The 21,563-nt window shown below is 38.2% G+C and overlaps 1 protein-coding gene across 2 annotated transcripts in view; it reads left to right on the forward strand.

The window, feature by feature from the left end:
- The window catches only part of KLF8 (Kruppel like factor 8), a 277,551-nt gene that overhangs the window by 9,187 nt on the left and 246,801 nt on the right, over window positions 1-21,563 (forward strand). The window contains exon 2 of one of the 2 annotated variants that reach the window (XR_004282549.1): window positions 8,498-9,017. The exons of the other annotated variant lie outside the window; for it this stretch is intronic. The gene's annotated coding sequence lies outside the window, so the exon portion shown is untranslated. Of the gene's footprint in view, window positions 1-8,497; window positions 9,018-21,563 lie in introns of those variants that run through there. 2 annotated transcript variants of the gene reach the window in all.

Raw genomic sequence — 21,563 nt, forward strand, 5'->3', positions numbered from 1 at the left:
GCTTATCTAAAGATTGCAAACACCTGAAAATCCATCGGGAGATCGAAGAGAAGAAGAACAGCAATTCTGGAAACAGAAAAACAACCACTTTCTGAAAGGTAGGACCAGCGGAGAAGTGAATCCAAAGCGACTGGAAGATAGACCCCGGGGGGAGGGGCCGGCTCCCGGCAAGCGGCGGAGCAACCGCGCACAAAATCAGGACTTTTAAAAGTCTGTTCCGCTGAGGGACATCGCTCCAGAGGCTAAACCGAGGCGAAGCCCACGCGGGGTCAGCGTGGCCTCAGGTCCCGCAGGGTCACAGAAGGATCGGGGGTGTCTGAGTGTCGCAGACCTTGCGGGTATTGGAACGGGAAAGCCGGCTACAGAGACAGAGCCAACAGTAAGCTCGCAGCTTGGGGTGACCTCGAACCGGTCGCAGGCTCGGTGAGCTCAGAGCGCGGCCGGAGGTCAGGCAGACGGGAGTAACTGGGCGCTGTTCTCTGAGGGCACACTGAGGAGTGTGGCCCTGAGCTCTCGGCTCCTCCGGACCGGAGACCAGGAGGCCGCCATTTGTATTCCCGTCCTCCGGAACTCTACTGAAAGTGCTCAGGGAACAAAAGCTCCTGAAAGCAAACCCAAGCGGATTACTCACCCCGGCCCCGGGTAAGGGCGGTGTAATTCCGCCTGGGGCAAAGACACTTGAGAATCACTACAACAGGCCCCTCCCCCAGAAGATCAACAAGAAATCCAGCCGAGACCAAGTTCACCTACTAAGGAGTGCGGTTTCAATACCAAGGAGAGCAGCAGAATTCCAGAGGAGGAGAAAGCCAAGCACGGAGCTCATGGCTTTTTCCCTGTGATTATTTTTAGTCTTGCAGTTAATTTAATTTTTTTCTTTTTCATTTTTTCTTTTTTTTTCTCGCCTTCAGGTAAATTTTTTTTTTAACTGTTACCTTTTTCTTTTTTAACGATTTTTTTACTAGTTTATCTAATATATATATTTTTTCTTTCTTACATTTTTTAGGGTTTTTTTTTAATTCTTTTCTTTTTTTTTTCTTTTTTCTTTCTTCCTTTATGAACCTCTTTTTATCCCCTTTCCCCCCCCTCACGATTTTGGATCTCTTCTAATTTGGTTAAAGCATATTTTCCTGGGGTTGTTGCCACCCTTTTAGTATTTTACTTGCCCCTTCATATACTCTTATCTGGACAAAATGACAAGACGGAAAAATTCAACACAAAAAAAAGAACAAGAGGCAGTACCGAAGGCTAGGGACCTAATTAATACAGACATTGGTAATATGTCAGATCTAGAGTTCAGAATGACAATTCTCAAGGTTCTAGCCGGGCTGGAAAGAGGCATGGAAGATATTAGAGAAACCCTCTCGAGAGATATAAAAGCCCTTTCTGGAGAAATAAATGAACTAAAATCTAACCAAGTTGAAATAAAAAAAGCTATTAATGAGGTGCAATCAAAAATGGAGGCTCTCACTGCTAGGATAAATGAGGCAGAAGAAAGAATTAGTGATCTAGAAGACTAAATGACAGAGAATAAAGAAGCTGAGCAAAAGAGGGACAAACAGCTACTGGACCACGAGGGGAGAATTCGAGAGATAAGTGACACCATAAGACGAAACAACATTAGAATAATTGGGATTCCAGAAGAAGAAGAAAGAGAGAGGGGAGCAGAAGGTATACTGGAGAGAATTATTGGGGAGAATTTCCCCAATATGGCAAAGGGAACAAGCATCAAAATTCAGGAGGTTCAGAGAACGCCCCTCCAAATCAATAAGAATAGGCCCACACCCCGTCACCTAATAGTAAAATTTACAAGTCTCAGTGACAAAGAGAAAATCCTGAAAGCAGCCCGGGAAAAGAAGTCTGTAACATACAATGGTAAAAATATTAGATTGGCAGCTGACTTATCCACAGAGACCTGGCAGGCCAGAAAGAGCTGGCATGATATTTTCAGAGCACTAAACGAGAAAAACATGCAGCCAAGAATACTATATCCAGCTAGGCTGTCATTGAAAATAGAAGGAGAGATTAAAAGCTTCCAGGACAAACAAAAACTGAAAGAATTTGGAAATACCAAGCCAGCTCTACAGGAAATATTGAAAGGGGTCCTCTAAGCAAAGAGAGAGCCTACAAGTGGTAGATCAGAAAGGAACAGAGACCATATACAGTAACAGTCACCTTACAGGCAATACAATGGCACTAAATTCATATCTCTCAATAGTTACCCTGAATGTGAATGGGCTAAATGCCCCTGTCAAAAGACACAGGGTATCAGAATGGATAAAAAAACAAAACCCATCTATATGTTGCCTCCAAGAAACTCATTTTAAGCCTGAAGACACCTCCAGATTTAAAGTGAGGGGGTGGAAAAGAATTTACCATGCTAATGGACATCAGAAGAAAGCAGGAGTGGCAATCCTTATATCAGATCAATTAGATTTTAAGCCAAAGACTATAATAAGAGATGAGGAAGGACACTATATCATACTCAAAGGGTCTGTCCAACAAGAAGATTTAACAATTTTAAATATCTATGCCCCCAACGTGGGAGCAGCCAACTATATAAACCAATTAATAACAAAATCAAAGAAACACATCAACAATAATACAATAATAGTAGGGGACTTTAACACTCCCCTCACTGAAATGGACAGATCATCCAAGCAAAAGATCAGCAAGGAAATAAAGGCCTTAAACGACACACTGGACCAGATGTACATCACAGATATATTCAGAATATTTCATCCCAAAGCAACAGAATACACATTCTTCTCTAGTGCACATGGAACATTCTCCAGAATAGATCACATCCTCGGTCCTAAATCAGGACTCAACCGGTATCAAAAGATTGGGATCATTCCCTGCATATTTTCAGACCACAATGCTCTAAAGCTAGAACTCAACCACAAAAGGAAGTTTGGAAAGAACCCAAATACATGGAGACTAAACAGCATCCTTCTAAAGAATGAATGGGTCAACTGGGAAATTAAAGAAGAATTGAAAAAAATCATGGAAACAAATGATAATGAAAATACAACGGTTCAAAATCTGTGGGACACAACAAAGGCAGTCCTGAGAGGAAAATATATAACGGTACAAGCCTTTCTCAAGAAACAAGAAAGGTCTCAGGTACACAACCTAACCCTACACCTAAAGGAGCTGGAGAAAGAACAAGAAAGAAACCCTAAGCCCAGCAGGAGAAGAGAAATCATAAAGATCAGAGCAGAAATCAATGAAATAGAAACCAGAAAAACAATAGAACAAATCAACGAAACTAGGAGCTGGTTCTTTGAAAGAATTAATAAAATTGATAAACCCCTGGCCCAACTTATCAAAAAGAAAAGAGAAAGGACCTAAATAAATAAAATCATGAATGAAAGAGGAGAGATCACAACTAACACCAAAGAAATACAAACTATTATAAGAACATACTATGAGCAACTCTACGCCAATAAATTTGACAATCTGGAAGAAATGGATGCATTCCTAGAAACATATAAACTACCACAACTGAACCAGGAAGAAATAGAAAGCCTGAACAGACCCATAACCAGTAAGGAGATTGAAACAGTCATTAAAAATCTCCAAACAAACAAAAGCCCAGGGCCAGACGGCTTCCCGGGGGAATTCTACCAAACATTTAAAGAAGAACTAATTCCTATTCTCCTGAAACTGTTCCAAAAAATAGAAATGGAAGGAAAACTTCCAAACTCATTTTATGAGGCCAGCATCACCTTGATCCCCAAACCAGACAAGGATCCCATCAAAAAAGAGAGCTATAGACCAATATCCTTGATGAACACAGATGCGAAAATACTCAACAAAATACTAGCCAATAGGATTCAACAGTACATTAAAAGGATTATTCACCACGACCAAGTGGGATTTATTCCAGGGCTGCAAGGTTGGTTCAACATCCGCAAATCAGTCAATGTGATACAACACATCAATAAAAGAAAGAACAAGAACCATATGATACTCTCAATAGATGCTGAAAAAGCATTTGACAAAGTACAGCATCCCTTCCTGATCAAAACTCTTCAAAGTGTAGGGATAGAGGGCACATACCTCAATATCATCAAAGCCATCTATGAAAAACCCACCGCAAATATCATTCTCAATGGAGAAAAACTGAAAGCTTTTCCGCTAAGGTCAGGAACACGGCAGGGATGTCCATTATCACCACTGCTATTCAACATAGTACTAGAGGTCCTAGCCTCAGCAATCAGACAACAAAAGGAAATTAAAGGCATCCAAATCAGCAAAGAAGAAGTCAAATTATCACTCTTCGCAGATGATATGATACTATATGTGGAAAACCCAAAAGACTCCACTCCAAAACTGCTAGAACTTATACAGGAATTCAGTAAAGTGTCAGGATATAAAATCAATGCACAGAAATCAGTTGCATTTCTCTACACCAACAGCAAGACAGAAGAAAGAGAAATTAAGGAGTCCATCCCATTTACAATTGCACCCAAAACCATAAGATACCTAGGAATAAACCTAACCAAAGAGACACAGAATCTATACTCAGAAAATTATAAAGTACTCATGAAAGAAATTGAGGAAGACACAAAGAAATGGAAAAATGTTCCATGCTCCTGGATTGGAAGAATAAATATTGTGAAAATGTCTATGCTACCTAAAGCAATCTACACATTTAATGCAATTCCTATAAAAGTACCATCCATGTTTTTCAAAGAAATGGAACAAATAATGCTAAAATTTATATGGAACCAGAAAAGACCTCGAATAGCCAAAGGGATATTGAAAAAGAAAGCCAACGTTGGTGGCATCACAATTCCGGAGTTCAAGCTCTATTACGAAGCTGTCATCATCAAGACAGCATGGTACTGGCACAAAAACAGACACATAGATCAATGGAACAGAATAGAGAGCCCAGAAATAGACCCTCAACTCTATGGTCAACTAATCTTCGACAAAGCAGGAAAGAATGTCCAATGGAAAAAAGACAGCCTCTTCAATAAATGGTGCTGGGAAAACTGGACAGCCACATGCAGAAAAATGAAATTGGACCATTTCCTTACACCACACACAAAAATAGACTCAAAATGGATGAAGGACCTCAATGTGCGAAAGGAATCCATCAAAATCCTTGAGGAGAACACAGGCAGCAACCTCTTCGACCTCTGCCGCAGCAACATCTTCCTAGGAACAACGCCAAAGGCAAGGGAAGCAAGGGAAAAAATGAACTATTGGGATTTCATCAAGATCAAAAGCTTTTGCACAGCAAAGGAAACAGTTAACAAAATCAAAAGACAACTGACAGAATGGGAGAAGATATTTGCAAACGACATATCAGATAAAGGACTAGTGTCCAGAATCTATAAAGAACTTAGCAAACTCAACACCCAAAGAACAAATAATCCAATCAAGAAATGGGCAGAGGACATGAACAGACATTTCTGCAAAGAAGACATCCAGATGGCCAACAGACATATGAAAAAGTGCTCCATATCACTCGGCATCAGGGAAATACAAATCAAAACCACAATGAGATATCACCTCACACCAGTCAGAATGGCTAAAATCAACAAGTCAGGAAATGACAGATGCTGGCGAGGATGCGGAGAAAGGGGAACCCTCCTACACTGTTGGTGGGAATGCAAGCTGGTGCAGCCACTCTGGAAAACAGCATGGAGGTTCCTCAAAATGTTGAAAATAGAACTGCCCTATGACCCAGCAATTGCACTATTGGGTATTTACCCTAAAGATACAAACGTAGTGATCCAAAGGGGCACGTGCACCCGAATGTTTATAGCAGCAATGTCCACAATAGCCAAACTATGGAAAGAACCTAGATGTCCATCAACAGATGAATGGATCAAGAAGAGGTGGTATATATACACAATGGAATACTATGCAGCCATCAAAAGAAATGAAATCTTGCCATTTGCGACAACATGGATGGAACTAGAGCGTATCATGCTTAGCGAAATAAGTCAAGCAGAGAGAGACAACTATCATATGATCTCCCTGATATGAGGAAGTGGTGATGCAACATGGGGGCTTAAGTGGGTAGGAGAAGAATCAATGAAACAAGATGGGATTGGGAGGGAGACAAACCATAAGTGACTCTTAATCTCACAAAACAAACTGAGGGTTGCTGGGGGGAGGGGGTTTGGGAGAAGGGGGCGGGATTATGGACATTGGGGAGGGTATGTGCTTTGGTGAGTGCTGTGAAGTGTGTAAACCTGGTGATTCACAGACCTGTACCCCTGGGGTAAAAATATATGTTTATAAAAAAATAAAAAATTAATTAATCAAAATAAAAAAACTTTAAATGTATGGCATTACTAGGCCTATCCTGCTGCCTGTTGACAGTTACCAGGAACTGAGCAGCATCTACCCGTTTAGGCATTTTGTTTATTAATTTCTTTTCTTTGGTTGCAAAGGATAAGACCCATCTGGAGCTAGTTTTAATGCAAGAAAAATGTCACTGTATCTTGGGAATGAACTGGTTTTGCAAATGGGGAGTTCTTAGGAACATTAATTGTTTTTCTTTATGTGTCTCATATTTACTTCCCTCTTCATATCTGATTGTTTCTTCTCTCCTAGAAGATTAAAACACACAGTGGGCAAGACATACATTCTTCATCTCCTGAGTTCATATGTTACAGTTTGGTCATATGGGAAGGCAATGGCTAGCTCTCTTAGTTCCAATTCCCAAGGTGTAGAAAACTGAGCACTGATAGACCTGGTTTAAGTCAGTTTGCCTGGTATAAAGAATTCAGCTCTTATGAGGAGGCTAGGGTCAGGCAATATAAGCAAACCTTTTTAAATCAGAGAGGAGTTATTATTATTTTCTTTTTTTAATGTGTTATGTTATGATGACTATCATCATTAATTTTTGATGCAGTGTTCCAAGATTCATCGTTTGTGCACAACACCCATTCCATGGGTTGCCTCCTGTTTCCTTTGCTGTGCAGAATATTTTGATCTTGCTGAAGTCCCCAAAGTTTATTTTCACTTTTGTTTCCTTTGCCTTTGGAGACATGTCTTGAAAAAGTTGCTATGGCTGTTGTCGAAGAGGTTACTGCGTATGTTCTCCTCTAGGATTTGATGGATTCCTATCTCACGTCGAGGTCTTTCATCCATTTTGAGTTTATCTTTGTGTATGGTGTAAGAGAATGGTTGTGTTTCATTCTTCTGTATATAGCTGTCCAATTTTTCCAGGCACCATTTATTGAAGAGACTGTCTTTTTTCCACTGGATATTTTTTCCTGCTTTGTCAAAGATTATTTGACCATAGAGTTGAGGTTCCATATCTGGGTTCTCAGAGCAGAGTTATAAGGGGATCATTACATGTGGATGAGACCCTTCCAAATTTTCCCCCTGTACCAAACATTATTTTGGCCTTACTGATTTTGTGGTAGATTCCTGCATTCTCTTGGAGATCTGTCAATGTACTGTAAGCCTGACCTATTTGATCTGCTTGCCAGGTTAAGTCCAGTTATTTTGGGAGTTTGCAGGGTTCAGTGCATCCCTAGTGGCCTGGTCCTTTCTTGTGATAAATCTCTTCCTATTACTTTGCAAAGCAGTTTGAGGTCAAAATGGCCAGAACACCATTCCTTTTCTTTTTCTTTTCTTTTCTTTTTTTTTTTTGGCACTTTGGATCTCACAGGATTTTCTTCCTCCAGGAGCTTAAAAATCACCTAATCAATTATTATATAATGGCCTAAAAGCCAGTTAATGCAGCCTAGTGAGTGCATTCTTAAAGAGTTAACAGTCCTGTATGAAAAAGGGGGCAGTCTAAAGTAAAGCAGCTGATAATATGTCTAGTACTAGAGAAGTAGCAAAAGTTTCATTCACAAATGTAATGACTGTACTTTAGAATTAGACAGGATGACAGCGATTTACTGTGTTCTCCTTTCTTGGATTCCGTTGAATCACAGGAACTTTCCACATTTTGTGGTCCTCAGTTGAGGCTTGGGACACTTCATGTTTCAATGATTTTTTTTTCCCAGTGGCTTTAAATTTCTTTTCCTGATACTGCTGACCAAAGTGGCAGTTGGTATTGAAGGATTCCACTTTCAGCCCAGAGCTTTGGGGTACACGGATTGCTAGTCCTAGTAAGCATTGAGAGGGAAGCTTCCCCCCCCCCCGACAAAAGTACCAAAATAATTGTCCTGGATGAAACCTTTCTCAAGATCCTGGGATGGATTACTTTCAAAGGAATCCAATATCTCTGTACAGGTCCTGCTGCATTTTCTTGGGATTTTCTTTGCCTTTTATAAATAGAATTATCCTATCTTCCTCAAGCTGAGAGTCATTTATTTCCAGGTTAGAGTCTTTACTGTTCAGAGTGAAGTGGGAAGAACTCAGAACCAAAGCCAGACAACTTCCTAGAAAGAAGAATTTTACTTAAAGCATTTGAAATCTGGGCAAACATTAGTTTGCTTTCACATTCCCTCTGTGATGTTTCAATAAAATGAATAAAGTAGGTCTCTTACTTTGGATCTTCCTCTCCTTCCTCTAGGTCCTTCAGTTGGCAGATCAAGACAGCATTTATTGCAAATGACAATAGCAGGTAACATTTTTTTTGAGCAATTTCTATATGCAAAACACTGTTCTAAATTCTTGTCAATACCTATGTAGTAAAATTGTTATGATGGTTATATAACACATAAAATGTACCTAACATATAATGTTCAGTCAGTAAATGTTAGTACTTGTATAATCACTATCTGCTCTCATTCCTTCTCCCTTAAAAAAAAGTACAATAATTTATAAACCTGTCAATTCACTAGGTTGTACACCTAAAACTAATATAACATATTGTGTGTCAATTATATTCAAAATACATACATACATACATACATACATACTTGGATTAGGCTCACTGTAAATACAGACTTTTTAATCTCTGAGGAGAGATCTTGGCTGCTTCACCATTCTCTCATCCAACCTATAGTAATAGATCCAAGACTTTTCTATACTTCCTAAGCCCCCATTCATACCTACCACCAATTGTGGCCTCCTGATTTCCTGATGAAATTATATAATTATATAAATATAATTATATTATATTTATATAATTATATTATATTTATTATATTATATAAATTATAAATAAATAAATAAATTGTATATATATATATAATTTATATAATTATATAAATTCCCTCATTTCTCTTCTACCTCACCTAGGTCAGCACTGCTCAAACTTTACTGTATATAAATCACCTGCAGATTTTCTTACAATTCGGATTTTGAGTCAGAAAGTTGGGGGTGGGACCTAAGGAGATTCTACATTTCTAACAGGTTTCTGGGTGTGCAGATACTTCTGGATGGATAACATATTGTGTAGGAAAAATCTAAAGAATATCAAAGTTTATTAATCCCAATGCTTTCTTTTAATTAATTTTTTTCAGTGTTCCAAAATTCAGTTTATACATCACACCTAGTGCTCCATGCAATACGTGCCGTGCCTTCTTTAATACTCACCATGAGGCTCACCTATACCTCTATGCCCCTCCCTTCCAAAACCCTCAGTTTGTTTCTCAGAGTCCACAGTCTCTCATGTTTCATCTTCCCCTCCGATTTATCCCAATTCACTTTCCTTTCCTTCTCCTAGTGTCCTCCATCTTATTCCTTATGCTCTACAAGTAAATGAAACTAATGTTTTGTTGTTGTTGTTGTTGTTTGTTTTGTTTTGGTTTAACAGATTTAGAAATTGAGGCTTAAAAATGTTATGTGATTTTCTCAGAGTTGTATAACTAGTAAGTGGTAGAGTCTAGTCTTAAACCTAGCTCTTGCTTCCCATGCTGTATTTATATCCTACACCTCAGCAGTTGTTTCTTGAAGCAATTCCTTGATGTTGAATTGCTTTCTCTACATCACCTCAACCTATGGGGATCTCCATGGTGCTTTTGTCTGATCTGACTACAGCATTGTTTTGCTGAAATATTACTATATTTTTAAATTTCCTTGAAAAGAGTTTAAAGTTGTTTTGGCTGGAAATGTTTCATAGGTAGCACATGAAAGCTTTGAAGAGCTCTGAGGCAATAGATTCCTGCATTAATAGAGTTTTTATTCATTCAAAAGGGAGCAGTGAGTCTGATTTAGATAATTGAAAATGATGTTCAGAGTTGTTAGTGAGTGAGAGGTAAATGAAGTCAACGTATTCTCTTACTTCAGGGCCTGAAGCATACCAGCTGTATGGAGAGGATTGAGGTCCTCCATCTCCAATGTGGGGTGGGGACAATGTCAATTTACTATGTGAAGTATGGAACTCAAAGCTTTCCATGGAACAATCCTTCAAACTGTTTTACCAGACCCTACAACTCAGGGTGCCTTGAGCATCCCCTGGACCTAACACCCCCTCTCCAGATATTCCCACGCATGTCTCAGGTAAACATTCAAAGTGGAGTGGGCCCAGGTGGAACGTAAATCACTATTGGAACTAAGTTAAGTTTGTTGGTTTAATTAAGATAAGATGCGTCTTTGAAGTTACAGCAGTAAATGTGAAACTTTTATTCTATCAAAGTTTATTGAAGGTCAAATAAGCTCATGTTATTTATTAAAATTTGTTAGCAAAGAAATGACTAAACTGATGGTTAATTGTCTGTCTCAAAGTTTTAATGGGTAATTGCTGAAGTAGCTTTCAAAGTCTTTGGTAACCTGAAAGTTTTAAAGTTTTGCTTGGATGACAAATGGAATTAAATTGTGGACATCTAGGTCTTAACCAAACAGGATAAAATGCTAAGTCGTTAATTACTGGATGTAGGTTTGTGCTTTTGACTTCTTACTGCAAAGAAACTAAGAGTATTTAAATCTGCTGGTAAACTTGTTTTCCACTTAACTGATTCATAAATTGCCACCTGAAGAATTCTGTTGTAACAGTTCACAATTGGTTAATAACTAAAGGTGTTTCTAAGAATACAAAGTTCTGCTTAGTGTAACTAAGACTGATGGAAATAAAGGGAAACTCTGTATATAGGAAAGTAGGAGATATGTAAGAAAGATTTAAGGAATGGGAATACATTTTGTTGAAGGTAAAGGAAGGTAATTTTGTCCTAAATGAGATGGTTGTTTGGAAGGAAATGGCTTGGGACAAAACCTGAATGCAAAGGAAAGTTGTAGAAGGTTTGTGAAGGGAAATCTTCAGAAAAGGAATTTTAGCTATGGTCAAGAATGGACTAAGATTGAAATGAATGGGTTTTAAAGGTACATTGGTACAAGACTGAAATTGTGTCTGTTCAAAAGGACAATGTTTTCTTAGATCAATTGATCAGCTGTTAAGAAAATGTAAATGGTTTTCTCTTTGCCAGCCCAGAAAACCCAGATTCTATGTTTTGTTTATCAGGTGTTTAACATCCCTAATTATACTTAGGCATGTGCTTTAAAACTTTCTAAGATTTTAGCAAATGTTAAGATTTAAATTGTAAATCTCTTTAACTCAGGCTTTTCCTTGGTATGCAAAGTTGCTCATGAAGTACTACTGAACCAATGATAAACCTTGGGTTACATTTGGGAAAATGCTATAACTATTCTAGAGATTCTACGCACTTCCTAAAGTTTTAACGTTTTGAGAGATCATCGCTTGATACTGTAATTATGGAAATGTTATGTATCACAGAAATAACCTGATTTCCTTGCAGCTAAATTGTAAACTCCCATGTCTCTTTAGCTCTAACCATATCCATTCTGAGTTTTGTCATTTATAATTGTTTTAATTCTCTTGTAAAATGAGTTTTATCTTCAAGGAGATTCCTATAAAGGACTTTCAGGACAAATACAGATATTTGATATACTTGAAAATCCTAAAACTGAAATGGGTAAGAATTTCCAGAACTAACTAAAGCTGCATTCACCAGAATTAGTAACATGGGACTAAATGAACTAAAAGATTATAGTGTTGTGTCTCTTAATGTTTTGTCTTACTTTAAACATTGCTGGTTCTCTCTAATGTTTGCTCTTCCAGACTAGGGATACTTTTCCTTAAGTTATCTGTAACTTACAGAGATGTAAAAGTGCTCAAAGCATTCAACTTTTCTCTCTATCTGAACCCTCTGAAACCAAAAGGTCTTAGTAAGTATTCTTTCTTCACGGCAATCAGTCATTTGCATAAGTTCAATAAGAATCTGTTCTCCTTGTAACAGGACACCATTGGAAACTGGTTGTTTTACCAAGGCTTTGACTGGGATGTCATATTTGACATATGACATATGACATATATGACATATATGACCAGACAGTTTAAAGGAACTAAGGTTGACTTTATGAAACCTGGAGCCATAAAGCCCCTTGGGACTGTTGGCCTGATACCTTGCTTACAGAGTTCCCAGCAGCCTCACCAGGTGAGTAAAGAATGTCACTCCTTGGTAGGTGCAGTCTCGGGAAGAGGAATTCGCCCAAAGGTATTGCAGGCATGCCTGATGGCAAGTACAGGGCTTGGCTTCTGGCCTGGAGAGGCTACTAAAAGTTCAACCTAGAGATTCCTTATACAAAGTTCCAGCAAAGCAGATTCTAAAAGATCTATTGATCACACTCACTGTTCTTGCTGAGATTATGTAAATAATGGGCCAAGTTTGTTAAAACTGGACCTGTGTCACAAGTGAATTAGTCCTGATTTGGCTATCACTGGAAATGAGGGTTACTTTAGAGAGAAAAATTATGTTTTAGTAAAATGCCTTTATGGATGTTAAATTCTAGATTTGATTGTCTTTAAATGTTTGTTTACCTAAGCTAAACAATTTGAGGTAAACTTCAGAGAAGTTGCACAATAGCTTCTTTAGTCGCTCTTATTATTTTGTGGGGATATTAGCAGAACCCCGTGGCACATGATTAAACAACTGAAAAAATGGGATTGATTCCCCTACAATTGTATAACTTAACTAACACCTTATGTGTGGCTGGGATAATGAAATTACCTAAAAGCCAACCTATCACACTCCATAGGATTAACTATGGACTTGTGGAGATAATGGATGACCCCACTTTCTTTATGAGTGGATTGAATGATGCATGGGGGACTCCCCTTATCTCTTGACAAATTTTCTCACTTGCCAGTGATCCTCTGTAATCAGGATATTGTTAAGCCTGGACCACTCAAAGGTCTTCTTATTGGTTTCATCCCTTAGTCATATTTATCCTAGAGGCCACCTCTGTTGAGTTGCAATTGCAAACAGATGCTTTAGCTAAGCATAGAGCAGCCCTCCTCATAAAAAGAGCCTTAAAGCTCACTATGGGACAGTCCCTGACTGTAATGACTTCACATCAGGTCCAGATTTGTCTTAGAAGCCAAAGGCCACCAATGGATGATGGAGGCCGACTTATTAAATACTGGGCTACACTAACAGATATGCCAGAAATAATAATTAAAACTTGTCAAACTTTAAACCTAGTTACCTGTATGCCTGAACCTGACCACTGTACTTCTTTCTCTATAGAGCAAAAATGTTCTTTTTATTTTTATTGATCTTGCTTATTCTATATGGCCAGATTTAAGATGCCCCTGTTAAAAATACGAATGACAGTTGGTTTTCTGATGACAGTAGTTTTCATAGAAAGAATAAGAAAAGCTAGGTATGCCATAGTGCTCACTAGCACTTTGCAATTGCCAAAGCCTAAGAATTAACATTTATACTGACTCCAAATATGCTTTCCTGGTACTACATGCCCATGGAGCTATTTGGAAGGAAAGGGGATTGCTATCAAGCCATAACTCCCCAATCAAATATGGGCCTGAGTTACAAAACCCTCCTTATCGCTATACTAAGGATGGTGTATCTCAAATATAGGATACATATTCGTGGTTCATACCCACACTGATTGGAAGGCTCAGTCAAAATGCAGTTTTATGCTGGGAACAAAAGAAATCATACATATGGTACTTGGGCAAATAACACATGACATCGAGGATAGCTATCATTAGAAATGTGTTCCCAAATATTAGTACTCCAGACTACTGACTGATTTGCTACTGACTGGGCAAGGTGACCTGGCATTAGATGGCCAGCTCCAAACAGAACCCACTGGATATGTGGAACCAACCTGTGGCCCTGGCTTCCTCCAGGGTGGATAGGTCACTGTACATTAGGATTTGCCTGGATTCATGGGCGCATTACTAAAACCATTACAACTCCAGCTAATCTCCCCAACTTGAAACAAAGATGGACACGATCTGTTTTTAAATGGTATGATCACTTAGCATCCATTTTTGTTCCATCTGCGGGACTAGAGGATGTCATGTGGCATGTAGAAACCCTTAATAAATATACTACAAAGGCACTCAATGATTCACTAAATGGCATCTCCCTCCTTAATACTGAAGTCTCACAAATACGCAAGGCAGTCCTACAAAATAGGATGGCCTTAGATGTCCTGACAGCAGCCCAGGGTGGCACATGCGCAATTATCAAGACAGAATGTTGCGTATACATCCCAGACTATCGCAAAAATGTCACAGGAATAATAAAGGATATGAACACCCAGATTAAGGCCCTACAAACTCCTTCTTTCTCTTTTAGTGATTGGTTAAGTTGCTGGCTTGGAGGAGGGCTATGGCCAAATCTCCTTTTCGGGCTTCTCATTCTTATCGCCTTATTAATCTTAATATGTTGCTTTGTTCCATGTTTCTCTACTTGGTGCCGAGACTCCATTGCTACAATGACTACACCACGGCAGACGATCCTTGTCGCACGCGAGGACGCCTCTTTACTGTCAGCGCTGCATTCAGCTGCCTCCGCCTTTCGTAACTCCCTTATGCATTCCTACCCTGATCAATATTGACCCAAGTAGGCAGGGACAGCTCTACGCCCCTATTCAGCAGGAAGAAGTTATAGAAGATGAGACCTTCCACCTTCAACCACCTTAAAGATTTAAGGGTCAAAATTGTTCAGGGGGGGAATGATGAGGGAGCAGGAGGCTGGCTGAGGACAAAGCAAAAGCTGGCGCCTTGCACCCCCTCTTCACCCACTCCCCTCCATATGTGTAGCATTCCTCAGGCACCCCTGACCGCCATAAAACGATAAATAGTTAACTTGCAGGGATTGTAATCCTGCAGAACAGGAATCTCCCTTGCTCTACAAGATGTCCTAGAGACCTAAACAGGGAGGTTACCTTATCAATAGCACAAATTTCCAGAGGCAAATAACTCTCGGTTCCTGAAGCCCTAATGTCTCCCTCCCACCATAAACTGGAGGAGACTGGGGTAGAAGGGAATGTGAATGATAGCTGGATCATAATACCCCACCAAGAATCCCCCAATTATCTTGATGTTAGTGCCTGACCTAAAGACGACATTGATCAAGCCATAAGGGCAAGGACTCCCCCCGGCACCTTGTAGGCCCTCCCTAACATGTGAGAACTCTGTTGAAATCTCCCATCCCTTCACCACCTCCCCCCAAACGTGGGGTATATAACATGCCTACCCTCACAACCCAGGGCAGCAGCTCTTCCTGCCCACGGGTCCTGTCCCTGTGCTTTAATAAACCACCATTTTGCACCAACGACGTCTTAAGAATTCTTTCTTTAGTCGTCGGCTCCGAACCTCCTCACCCCACCGAACCTGACTTAGGTTCTGGGGCTTCATCACTAGTGTTTAGCATCTCGATATATCTTTTTAAAATATATATTTATTTGTTTATTTAAATCAAAGATGTTCACATAGAGTATTATATTAGTTTTAGGTGTGCAATATAATGATTCAACAACTCTATACATTTCTCAGTGGTCATCACAATAAATATACTCTTAATACCCTTCACCTATTTCACCCAACCCCACACCTGTCTCCCTCTGGAAACCACCAGTTTGTTATATATTTAAGTGTTTTTTTTTTAAGAGTCTTTTTTTGTTTGTCTCCTTTGTTTCTTATATTATTAAAAAGTTTTTATTTAAATTCTAGTTAGTATGTTAACATAAGTGCAATATTAGCTTCAGATATACAATACAGTGACTTAACACTTCCACATAACACCTGGTACTCAACACAAGTGGACTCCCCAGTTCTCATCAGTTATTTAACCCATCCCCCAACTCACCTCCTCTCTGGTAACCATTAGTCCATTCTCTACAAGTTAAGAGTCTGTTTCTTGGTTTGTCTCTCTTTTTCCCCTTGGCTCATTTGTTTTGGTTCTTAGATTCCACATACCAGTGACATCATATGGTATTTGACTCTCTCTGACTGACTTTTCTCACTTAGCATTATTCCCTATAGATCCATTCATGTTGTAAATGGCAAGATTTTATACATTTATGGCTGAGTAATGTTGTATAAATATGTCATAGCTTCTTTACCCATTTATCTATTGATGGATACTTAGGTTGCTTCCATATCTTCTCTTGTAAATAATGCTTCAATAAACATAGGGGTGAATGTGCCTTTTCAAATTTGTGTTTCCATTTTATTTGGGTTAATGCCCAGTGGGGGAATTACTAGATCCTCTGTTAATTTTATTTTTATATTTTTGAGAAACGTCCATAGTGTTTTTCACAACTTGCATGCCCACTAACAGTGTATGAGGGTTTGTTTTTCACTACATCCTCACCAACACTTGTTTTTTGTGTTTTGATTTTCACCATTCTGACAGCTGTGAGGTCACATATCATTGTGGCTTTGATTTGCATTTTCCTGATGATTAGTGGGGTTGAACATCTTTTCATGTTTCTGTTGGCCACCTATATATCTTTTTTGGAAAAATGTCTGTTTATGTCTTCTGCTCATTTTTAGTTCTATTATTTGTTTTTTGGTGTTGAATTGAGTAATTTTTAAATTTTAAGTATTAACCCCTATTAGATATATAATTTGCAAAAATCTGTTCCCATTTGGTGGATTGATTTTTTGTTTTGTTGATTGTTTACTTTGCTGGACAAAGCGGAAATGAACTATTAGGACTTAAGATAAAAAGTTTCTGCACAGCAAAGGAAATAGTCAACAAAACTAAAAGGCAACCTATAGAAGGTGAGAAGATATTTTCTAATGATAGTGTAGTCCCAATAGTTCATTTTTGCTTTTGTTTCCTTTGCCTGAGAAGACATATCTAGAAAAATGTTTCTATGGCCAATGTCAAAGAAATTACTGCCTATATTTTCCTCTATGAATTTTATGGCTTCAGGTCTCACATTTAGGTTTTAATCCATTTAAAGTTTCTTTTTGTTTATGGTGTAAGAAAATGGTCCAGTTTCATACTTTTGCATGTATCTGTCTAGTTTTCCCAACACCATTTGTTGATAAGACTCCCTTTTTCCCATAGTATGTTCTTGTTATCCATGTCATTGATTATTGTACTGTATAATCTTGGATTTATTTCTGGGCTCTATTCTGTACCATTTATCTATGCCTCTATATTTGTGCCAGAATGATAGTGTTTTAATGATTGCAGTTTTATAATATATATATTTATTCTTTTTAAAAATTTAAATTCAGTTAGCCAACATATAGTATAATAGTTTCAGAGGTAGTGTTCAATAATTTATCAGTTGCATATAACACCCAGTGCTCATATCACATGCCCCCCTTAATGCTCATCAACCAATTACCCCATCCCCACACCCACCTCCCTTTCTGCAACCCTGAGTTTGTTTCCTATACTTAATAGTCTATCATGGATTGCTCCCTCTATGTTGAGTTCCCATTCAGTTTTCCCTCATTTCCTCTATGATCCTCTGCACTGTTTCTTATATTCCACATATGAGTAAAACCATATGATAATTCTCTTTCTCTGACTGACTTATTTTGCTCAGCATAATACCCTCCAGTTCTATCCATGACGAAGTAAATGGTAAGTATTCATCTTTTCTGATGGCTGAGTAATAGTCCATTGTGTTCTGTATCCATTCATCTGTTGATGGACATCTTGGCTCATTCCACAGTTTGGCTATGGCCGACATTGCTGCTATGAACATTAGGTACAGGTGTCCCTTGGAATCACTACATTTGTATATTTGGTGAAAATATTATTAGTGCACTTGTTGGGTCATGGGGTGGCTTTATTTTTAACTTCTTGAGGAACGCCCATACTATTTTCAAGAGTGGCTGTATCAGGTTGCATTCTCACCAAGAGAAGAAGAACGTTTCCCTTTTACCACATTGTCAACATTTGTTGTTTTCTGTCTTGTTAATTTTAGCCACTTTGACTGGTGTGAGGGGGTCTCTTGTGGTTTTGATTTGTATTTCCCTGATGGCAAATGATATGGAGCATTTTTTCATGTGTTGTTGGCCATTTGTATGTCTTCTTTGGAGAAATGTTGTTCATGTCTTGTATTCATTTCTTGACTGGATTATTTATTTTTGCTATTGAGTTTGTTAAGTCCTTTATATACCTTGGATACTAGCCATTTATCTGATATGTCATTTGAAGATATCCTCTCACATTCTGTAGGTTGCCTTTTAGTTTTGTTGACTATTTCCTTTGCTGTGCAGAAACTTTCTATCTTGATTAAGTCCTAATAGTTCATTTTTGCTTTTGCTTCCCTTGCCTTTGGAGACGTGTCTAGCAATAAGTGGCTGTGGCTGAGATTGAAGAAGTTACTGCTTGTGTTCTCTTCTAGGGTTTTGACAGATTCCTGTCTTACATTTAGGTTTTTCATCCATTTTGAGTTTATTTTTGTGTATTGTTAAAGAAAATGGTCAAGTTTTGTTCTTCTATGTGTGGCTGTCCTATTCTCCCAGCACCATTTATTGAAGATACAGTCTTTTCTCCATTGGATATTCATTCCTGCTTTGTTGAAGATTAGTTGACCATAGACTTGAGGGTCCATTTCTGGGTTCTCTGTTATGTTCCACTGATCCGTGCATCTGCTTTTGTGCCAGTACCATACTGTCTTGATGATCACAGCTTTTTAATATAGCTTAAGTCCGACATTGTGATGCCACCAGCTCTGGTTGGTGTTCATCTTCAACATTTCTTTGGCTATTTTGGGTCATTACTGGTTCTAAACAAATTTTAGGATTCATTGTCCCACCTCTGTGAAAATTGTTGAAGGTATTTTGATATGGATTGCTTTGAATGTGTAGATTGTTCTGGGTAGCATAGACATTTTAACAATATTTGTTCTTCTAATCCATGAACATGGAATGTTTTTCTATCACTTTGTGTCTTCCTAAATTTCTTTCATAAGTGTTCTGTAGTCTTTACAGTACATATTCTTTACCTTTTTGGTTAAGTTTATTCCTAGTTATCTAATGGGTATTGGTAAAATTGTAAATGGGATCAACTCATTAATTTCTGTTTCTTCAGTCACATTGTTGGCATGTAGAAATGCAACTGATTTCTGTGCATTAGTTTTATATCCTGCCATTTTGCTGAATTCCTATATGAGTTCTAAAAATTTTGAGGTCGAGACTTGGGTTTTCTGCATAAAGTATCATGTAATCTGTGTGTGAAGAATGAGAGTTTGAATTCTTCATTGCCAATTGGAATACCTTTTCTAAAAAAGCACATGTATCCTTTTTTTTTTTCAGTTTACATTAATGTAATTTTATTTTTTCGTTGTTCCAAGATTCATTGTTTAAGCACCACACCCAGTGCTCCATGCAATACATGCCCTCCTTAATACCCACCACCGGGCTTACCCAACCCCTTACCCCCCTCCACTCCAAAACCCTCAGTTTGTTTCTCAGAGTCCACAGTCTCTCATCATTCATCTCCCCCTCTGATATCCCCCAACTTACTTCTCCTCTCCTTCTCCCAATGTCCTCTGTGTTATTCCTTATGCTGTACAAGTAAGTGAAACCATATGATAACTGATTCTGTGCTTGACTTATTTCACTCAGCATAATTTCTTCCAGTCCTGTCTATGTTGATACAAAAGTTGGATATTCATCCTTTCTGATGGAGGCATAATATTCCATTATATATATGGACCATATCTTCTTTATCCAGTCATCTGTTGAAGGGAATATTGGCTCTTTCTTTTAGGTTCTCTCTTTGCTTCCAGGATCCCCTTTAATATTTTTGGCAGGCTTGGTCTAGTGTACACAAATTCTTTTAGTTTCAGTTTGTTCTGGAATCTCTTTATTTCCAATCTGAATGATAGCCTTTCCAGATAAAGTATTTTTGGCTGCATGTTTTTCTCATTTAGAACCCTGAATATATCATGCTAGCCTTTTCTGACCTTCCAGGTCTCTTTGGATAGGTCTGCTGCTGGACTAATGTTCCTACCGCCATACATTATGGAGTTCTTATCTTGAGCTGCTTTCAGTATTTATTCTTTATCTCTGAAATTTGCAAGCTTCATTATTATATGGTGGGGTATCAATCTATTTTTATTGATTTTGAGGGGTTTCTCATTGTCTCCTGGACTTGCATGCCCATGTCTTTTCCCCAGATTAGGGAAATTCTCTGGTATGATTTGCTCAAATAAACCTTGTGTTCTCCCTCTTTCTCTTTCTTCTACCTTGGGGACCCCAATAATTCTAATATTATGTCATATTATGGAATTGCTGATTTCTTGAAGCCTCCCCTCATGGTGCACTAATTGTTTTCTCTTTTTCTCAGCTTCCTTCCTTTCCATCGTTTCGTGTTTTATCTCACTGATTCTCTTTTCTGCCTCATTTACCCTGGCTGTTAGAGCATCCAGGTTAGATACATCTCAGTTAAAGCTTTTTTTTTTTTTTTGGCCTGATTAGATTTTATTTCTACACTAGGAGATTGTCTTGTGTCTTTTATTCTTTTTTCAAGCCCAGCTAGTTACTTTATAGTCATTACCCTGAATTCCTGCTCTGACATTTTACTTATAACCATATCAATTAGATCTGTGACACAGTCTTACCTCTTGTTCTTTCATTTGTTATGAATTCCTCCTTTTTCTAGTCATTTTTCCCAGAGAAGACTGGGTGAACGAGTGAACAAAATAAAAAAATACAAACCACAACCCAAGTAAAATATACAGTAGGTAACTCTGCAGAGGTCAGAAACCAAAAAACAAAATTAAAAGAAAAAAAGGCAAAAAGAAAATAACATCTCACAGGTAGATGAAACAGAGTGATCCATTTGGTCCTGGGTGTATTTTAATCTGTATTTTTTTTTTTAGACACTAAATCCCAAAATTGTGAAGAAAGCTAAATATATATATATATATACAAAAATAAAATTGAATACAGTGAAAGGAAGCAAAAAATGAGAATGTATCTATAAAATGTAAAAGTGAAAATGAAAATTAAAATACTTAAAAACAAAGAGTTGATAAAATAAACTAGTTGAATAGGGGAAAAAGAAAACATAAATATAAAATTTTAAACTGAAAGAATTTTTAAAAATTTAAATTCAATTAGCCAACATATAGTACATCGTAAGTTTTTGATGTAGTATTCAGTGATGCATTAGTTGCATATAACACCCAGTGCATATCACATCACGTGCTCTCCTTAATGCCCATCACCCAGTTACCTCATCCTGCCACCCCTTCCCTTCTGCAACCATCAGTATACTTCCCAGAGTCAAGAGTCTCTCGTGATTTGTCTCCCTGATTTCTTCCCATTCAGTTTTCCCTCTCTTCCCCTATGGTCCTCTGTTCTATTCCTTATATTCCACATATGAGTGACACTATATAATTGTCTTTCTCTGCTTGACTTATTTCACTTAGCATAATGCCCT

Source organism: Mustela erminea, chromosome X, assembly GCF_009829155.1.
Source record: "Mustela erminea isolate mMusErm1 chromosome X, mMusErm1.Pri, whole genome shotgun sequence".
In the NCBI taxonomy this organism is placed as follows: Eukaryota; Metazoa; Chordata; class Mammalia; order Carnivora; family Mustelidae; genus Mustela; species Mustela erminea.